Genomic DNA, 6958 nt, shown 5'->3' on the forward strand with positions numbered 1-6958 from the left:
AAAAAATGAAAAAACTTTTGAACAGAACATTAAGGGTGTGGCTCAACAACCATATGACAGGAGATCCTTAATTCTACTTATAAGCTTAATCTGCTACCTCAACAGAAGGGAGAATAGAAATGGGATTATATCAGCTGACATACTGCTAGTTTGAGCTAAGGGGGTGGTGGGGGCAGAAAGGGTGGAACAGAATCAAAGAAGGCTGTTGGACTTGAATTTTACAGAATGGGACCACAGAGCTATTCAACTGCACTATCTTCCAAAAGCAGTTCAGAGATTGTCACAACTGCCACTCCTGGGTGGGATACCTATGACATTCCTCCAGGAAGCTCCCAACTGTCTTAATGTTAATCCTTTACTAGAGGGGAAAACAACCTTAACTTGATACTGGCAAGGCCTCCAGTATCTTGTTCTCTTTAGCATTGAAAATTCTTTTGAAAACCTCCCTTTTTCCTTACCTCCTCTAACCCCTTAGGATATAATCAGTTGCTCCTCACAACCCTGGTGCAGTTCTTTCTTGCCCACAGGTCCTACCCAGTGCTTTAATAAAATCACCTTTTTGCACCAAAGACACCTCAAGAATTCTTTCTTGGTCATCTGTTCCAGACCTCACCCCACAAAACCTCACCTGTATTCCAAAACTACATCACCTTGACTATACGACAGTTTCAGTAAAACTTTTGTTCCCAAAAGATCTCTAGACAGCTAGCTTTATCCTTCAAGTATGATTCAGTCTTTCACATTCCCCTTACACCAATGGGATAGATAAAAATGTGACTTGACTGAAGGTTCCAGGTGCTTGGATTTATTCTTCCTTCTTAAAATGTCTTTGGGTGGAGGGACAGAAATTTCTCCATTCCTCCCTTCATGAAGCTGTGTAGACAGGCCACCAAGGGAAGGAGCAACTGAATCTCTCATTTCTACATGACGTGACCATGTCACCAACACCTGTGTTGAAATGAAGTTTCACCAGATGCAGCCTGGCCCCTGAGGGGACTGCACAGCCGCGGCATCTCCAGGAGGGCCCATTGATGACACACACTCCAAGCAGCTCATCAGACCACCGTGTGCTGACCTTCTGCGGTCTGGAAAGAATGGAGCACTTGGAAAAAATACAAACACATATTTAGTACTGACATAAAGGTAAATGCAACAGCATTTCTGGTCTTTAGCTTAACACATACAATGTATGGAGTTCACAGGTAGTTTGAGGTCAGGTTTGAATCTTGGTAAAGAGTTAGTGATTGGTTATAAAGTGACATGAATCACACTTTTTTCACAAATGGGAAAAAGGGTCCCAAGGACGTTTGCTTATGGATGTCTTGGAGCTTGAAAACGAGAAATGCTAATGACGAAGGACAGTTGGAAGAAAGGCAGGCTGGGATGAGGGGTCCCTGCCCTAAGAGGAAACTACCCGTAAAAGGATTTTACACCGCCCTGGAAGGAGCCCTCTACCCTTTCCCACGTGATAGTTGACAAAACCTGATTGGGTGACAGGCACATGGAGGGTTAATTAGATTAAAACAGCCCACCAACAAGCTCATAAAAACCCCTAGACTTAGAAACTCCAGTGGCTACTCTCTTCAGTCCCCTACCTCTTCAGGAGCTCTGTACTCAATAAACTTTACTACCACTCAATAAACTTTGCTCTGCTGCCCACCACTCTTTGTCTAGACTACCTCTTCATTCTTCAAAGCAGGGTGACCAAGAATTGTGGTCACCAAAATAAACAATCCTGTAATGTGAAGAGGGAAACCCAGGTTAAAAAGGTCCCCTTGTAGATGTGGGATTTAGTATTTTGTGAAGACATAGGCAAATGGCCATGATGAAAAAGGCATGGGGATAAGGGACTCTAATTGTGTGGAGTCCACTGCCCTTACACTTAGGGAGGTTCAGCCTGGGAGGTTCATCATACAGCTACACAAGGCAGAAAATACAACATACTACAACTAGAGCTATCAGCCTTGCAATCTTCATGAATCCGAAACCAAACCATGACATTACCCTGCTTAAAGCCTTTTAATCCCTTCCACTACATGAATAAAACTGCTGAAAAGCCTTAATCTGGACTGTGATCGTCTGTCTTGTGCACATTCCAATAACCTAATTCCATGCCTTCTCTCCTTTGCTAGCTATGTTCCCTCACACTCCTTGGTTCCTGGCATGTGTCTGTCCTTTTTTGCCTTGTAGACTTGACACATGAAGGGTTTCTTTCAGATCAGACTGCTCATCCTCTTGACCTTGGCTGTCTTATCCTTCTTGGTATTATTACTTCTCCAATCCAAGTCTCACTCCCTCATTGATGTTATTTTCATTAACTTCCTTAGCACTGTATATTATGAAATTACTTTGTGGTCCACCTAGACTATGAGGGCCATGAGCACCAGGACCATGTCTGTGCTCCACCACCTTATATGTGCCTGGAATGTGGGAGATGTTTAATAAGTATTTGTTGAATAAATGAATGAGTTTAAAGTCTCTGTAACAAGAGCTGAGCTGTCCCTGTCCATGCCATGATGTTACAGTTGCCTGATGCAGAAGCCAAAGGAGCCTGGAGAATGAGCACTGACTGACTGACCCTGTGGCCAACCTTTTTGTGACACCAGCAAAAAGAAAGGTGAAAGGTGTTGCCACCAACGAGGCCCACAGCGTGTATCTGTGTGAAGGTGGAGGGGTACACCTGGAGGCTGAGTAAAAGCCTGAACTTTACAAGTACCCTGGTTCAGCTGCTTCAGTCCACAGAGGGATGCTTTCCAGTTGGTCTGCCAAAAGCAGGGAGCCTGGTATTCACACAAAGAAGCAGTAGGGGCTACCCAGAACCCTACCCTGTTAATAACTCAAGAGAGTACAGACTTGCAAGCCAGTGGTGACCAGAAAACTTGAGTCTCAGGCCCAGGGTGGCTGAAGTTTAAAGGTCAGGTAGCCAGCCCATTGGACCACAGAGGCAGCCTTTGGATCAAGAAGGACATCAGCCAGATCCAACACTAAAGGCTCCATCAAGAGCAGGAGTTGGTGGCACTTAGACAATATCTGCCTAAGAAGAGATGTACTGGTCACTTTAATGCAGTGTGGCCCGACTTAGTTGGGAGGGAAAAGCAAACACCAGGGTAACCAAAAAAATAAGACAAAGCAGAATAACCTTGTCCTATTTCTTTATCAAAAACCAACATTCCCATGGGAAAGAGTGGTTTCCATTTCTGGTCAAAGCAGCAGCTTTATAAGCTTATGTCTACTTCCTTCCCCATCAATCCCTTGCAGACTGTCACCAAAGAATCCCTTGAGAAATGTCAAAGCCCTGATTCCTTCATTCTCCTTTTCCCATGGAATGCAGATAGACCTGAGTAAAATGAGATAGCACATGCAAGTTGCTTTATGAATTTGCAAAGACTCATGACAGACTTTAAAAATCTACCCCAAGGGAAAACTGAGAGGATGGAGAAATTGAAGATGATACTGCCATTCTCTTTAGTAGTAGGAGCCCTGTCCTGTCCCTTTAATTTTGTAACTAGCATAGTGTGGAAGTCAGATCAGTAGCTGTCTTTTGCAGATGGTCTATTGCATTTGCTATTGACATTACAACCTGTTCCCTTTTCTTTCCCTTCCAGTGGCAGCCAAAGCCTCAACCAAAGGCTCTTGAAAGAAGAAACATATTCAAAGCCATTAGTCTGTGGTTGCGTGTGTGTTTGGGTCTCCAACTCGCATTCACTCCATCCTGATAAGTTTCTGTTTCTGAGAGGGATCAACCTGTTGCTGAAAGATTTATCATCAGGGAACTGTGAGGTAGGAGAAGGCCTTTGCTTGAACCAAAATTGGTCATTCAGAGTTCATACTGTAACTTGATCATTTATTTATATTTTATGCATCTTCCACCAAGGAGGAGAGGGTACATGTGGGACCATTACCTCACTGAATGTAGTATGGTCAAGTGACTATCTCATTGGACAGCATTAGAGAGACATGATTGTGCAGCTCATGTGAATATTGTTTTTAACTCTTTGGGTGCTGTGTGATCTCCAGGGAGCAGGGTGAAATCAGATTTTGCCTTCACTATTCACATCCAAGGCAGATGGGATCAAGAGATATGGCTCCTGTTTCCAGCAGACAAGTGCCCCATATACATACATATATCTCTTCACCCACTCATGAAAGAGAACATGGCTGAGAAGAGGTGACAACAGGTCTGAAAAAATCTAAGGATGGACTATAGAAGACTCTTTATTATTAATTGTATAATTAATTGTAATTAATTATAATATTAATTGCCTATATTCATAAGATGTTCAGTCACATGAAACTAATCCATGACCAGAAAAGGCAGGGACATCTTAGCACTGCTCTATAAACATAGTAACACCTATAAATGTATGCCTTCATCCCTGTCAGACAGTACTTATTCCATTTTCTCACTTAATTTGTGAATATTTTCATTTTTTAAAAAAATTTATTTATATATTTATTTGAGACAGAGAGAGATCACAAGCAGGGGGAAGGGGTGGAAGGAGAAGCAGATCCCCAGGACCCTGGGATCATGACCTGAGCCGAAGGGAGACACCTAACTGACTGAGTCCCCCAGACACCCCTGGATATTTCTATTCTTCACAGATGAGGTGATGAAAGTCTAAGGGATGATTTGCCCAAAGTCATGGCCCAGAACTGGGATTCAAGCCCACCTTCGGATGCTTAGACCAAAGATCTATTCTCCAAGTTCTCTAAAACCACTTCTAAAGGTTAGATATATGAGTGCACATTTGAACTACCCAATCCTCACCCTCAGTTAGCAGACCCCCAATCCTGATTGGTTCACATATGAAGGGACACGTGGTGATCCTGGGTTGGCCATTCAGATTGGAACAAAGTAACACAGACCTGAGCCTCCATGGAGTTAAGTAAAATGGGGCTGTGAGAGGAATGCCCATAATCTCTTGTTGCTGAACTCTCAGAAGCTACTTTTCTTTCTACCTCTAATTCTTATTTGGGATTCTCCAAAATCTTCCTCTTCTTACTTAAAGATACACAAGGTTGGTTCATTCAATACATATTCTTAACCAAGTTCTTCTTTTCCTTCCTCTTGTCTTTGCATGTAGGGGCAGCTATACAATGTAGTTCTGGCCAAGAAGACATAGGCACAATTCCTTGGGATTGATTATGGGTTCAAAAATTAAAAGGCAAAGATGTGCCCTTCCCATTTCTTACTGACTAGAAAGCAGATGTTATGCCTGAAGGGGCAGAAGCCATCTGGAAAATATTTTAAAAAACAAAACAACAGAGCTCAGAGATCATTGAATCAGGATATCAGCCCTGGACAGTCTACCTCTAGACTTTGTAACAACTATGAAAAGAAAAATACAGCTGTTGATTCAACCTCTGTGAATTGAGTATTCTGATATTTCCAAATAGAAGAGGCAACTTGAGCTTAGAACTAGTAGAATATTGAAGTGTGATATAGAAGAGGCAGTTCTTGAGCATAGAACTAGAATATTGCATGCCTTTGAAGCATATGAAACTGATTGAAATGATTTGAACATCTCAGCTATGATGGAGAGGGGGGCAGGAAAGCCATCCACACATAGAGATCCTGAGGACTACATTGTACATGTAAGAGGAATGGTCTTTGAGATGCCCACTTCTAAATCTTCCATCTTTTCCAGATTAGAACTGAATGAAGATACCCTGGTCAGGCTTCTTTAGGTTATTTGAAGAAAAATAGATAGAAAACTTTGGGTAAAGATGGCTATTGCAAAGACAGAAGAAATGTGGAATAATCTGGAATATTGACCAGACACCATAGTAGTTCAGATTCCATTTATTACTAATCTATTCATTCATTTACTAATTATGCAACAAAATGTTTATGAGCACCAATAATAATAACAGATGCACATATCCATGGTAAATATGATTTATCTGCTTTCAGGAAATTTTAATATGGGTCTCAAGGCATACTTCCTATAAAGTCGATGAACATCTGGAGAGTTGGGATCTGCATAAGGTTCACAGAAAATTGGAACAATAGCTCACATAGCTAAGGACAAAAATAATAATAATCTGCTCTGTTGTTGTTCACCGAGCATTTGTGCTTTCCCAAGAAATGATTTAAGAGGATTAGTTTGAGACCAGTTAGGGTGAATACCTACTTGACAAGTCATCTCAAAAGGTGATTGGATTTCCTCCTGCCCAGTTATAGTGGCTGCTGCTGGAGGGTTTTCATGACTGTTAGTCTGCTGAGGCTGCAATGGCAAAATACCACAGACTATGTGGCTTCAACAACAGAAATATATATTTCTCACAGCTGTGAAGGCTAGAAGTCCCGGGTCAGGGTCTGGGATGGTCAGTTTCTGGTGAGAACTCCCTTTCTGGATTGCAGACAGCCGCCTCCTTGCTGTTTTCACACAGTGGCGAGAGAAATCTTGGATATCTCTCTTCTTCTAAAGGCACCAAACCTTTATGATTAGGGCTCCACCTTTATGACCTCATTTAACATTCATTATGTCCTCTCAGGCCCTATCTCCAAATGCAGTCACAATGGGGGTTAGAGCTTTAATATATGAATTTTAGAGAAGAGAGAAACACAAATGTCCAGTCTGTAACAGCGACTGGTCCTGCCACCTAGAGACACTCTTTATGAACATTAACGCACGTCAGGAAGAAAATTAGGGACACTTCCCTTCTAACTTATCTCTTCAGACACTTTGGATTTTCCATCAAATGTTCCAGTAGAAAAAGACATGCTTCTATGAGATGGGGACAAAAATATTACACCGGGAGGGTGTAGTAGTCAGGATCTCCCTGTGCAGGCCACCCAGCTTATTCACTTCAAGGAGACACCATATCTGGCCAACAGGTAATCCATTTCAACTGATCTGTTTCTAGGGCCAGGAAATTCATGGGCAAATCATGGAGAGCCACTGCTGGGAGATAAAGGAGGGATATAAAATGCTACCTGGGATCTATACTTGAG

At 42.2% G+C, this 6958-nt stretch overlaps 3 long non-coding RNA genes across 22 annotated transcripts in view; 2 read left to right on the top strand and 1 right to left on the bottom strand.

Annotated features, from left to right (window-relative positions):
* LOC118351436 (uncharacterized) overlaps window positions 1-3787 on the top strand; it is a 50859-nt gene extending 47072 nt beyond the window's left edge. For both annotated transcript variants that reach the window (XR_007403572.1, XR_004806905.2), the window contains exon 3: window positions 3606-3787. This is a non-coding gene — a long non-coding RNA (uncharacterized LOC118351436). The remainder of the gene's footprint in view (window positions 1-3605) is intronic.
* The window catches only part of LOC112661398 (uncharacterized), a 44913-nt gene extending 38465 nt beyond the window's left edge, over window positions 1-6448 (bottom strand). For all 12 annotated transcript variants that reach the window (XR_007403566.1, XR_007403571.1, XR_007403567.1 and 9 more), the window contains exons 1-2: window positions 6135-6448; window positions 629-1102 (exon numbers count right to left, since the gene is read on the bottom strand). This is a non-coding gene — a long non-coding RNA (uncharacterized LOC112661398). The remainder of the gene's footprint in view (window positions 1-628; window positions 1103-6134) is intronic.
* Window positions 6449-6535: 87 nt separating this feature from the next.
* The window catches only part of LOC112661397 (uncharacterized), a 48566-nt gene continuing 48143 nt past the window's right edge, over window positions 6536-6958 (top strand). For 4 of the 8 annotated variants that reach the window (XR_003137640.3, XR_003137639.3, XR_003137643.3 and 1 more), the window contains exon 1: window positions 6537-6841. This is a non-coding gene — a long non-coding RNA (uncharacterized LOC112661397). Of the gene's footprint in view, window positions 6842-6958 lie in introns of all 8 variants that reach the window. The other 4 variants (XR_003137641.3, XR_003137642.3, XR_003137645.3 and 1 more) reach the window with 4 other exon arrangements.

This window comes from Canis lupus, chromosome 18, assembly GCF_003254725.2.
Source record: "Canis lupus dingo isolate Sandy chromosome 18, ASM325472v2, whole genome shotgun sequence".
In the NCBI taxonomy this organism is placed as follows: domain Eukaryota; kingdom Metazoa; phylum Chordata; class Mammalia; order Carnivora; family Canidae; genus Canis; species Canis lupus.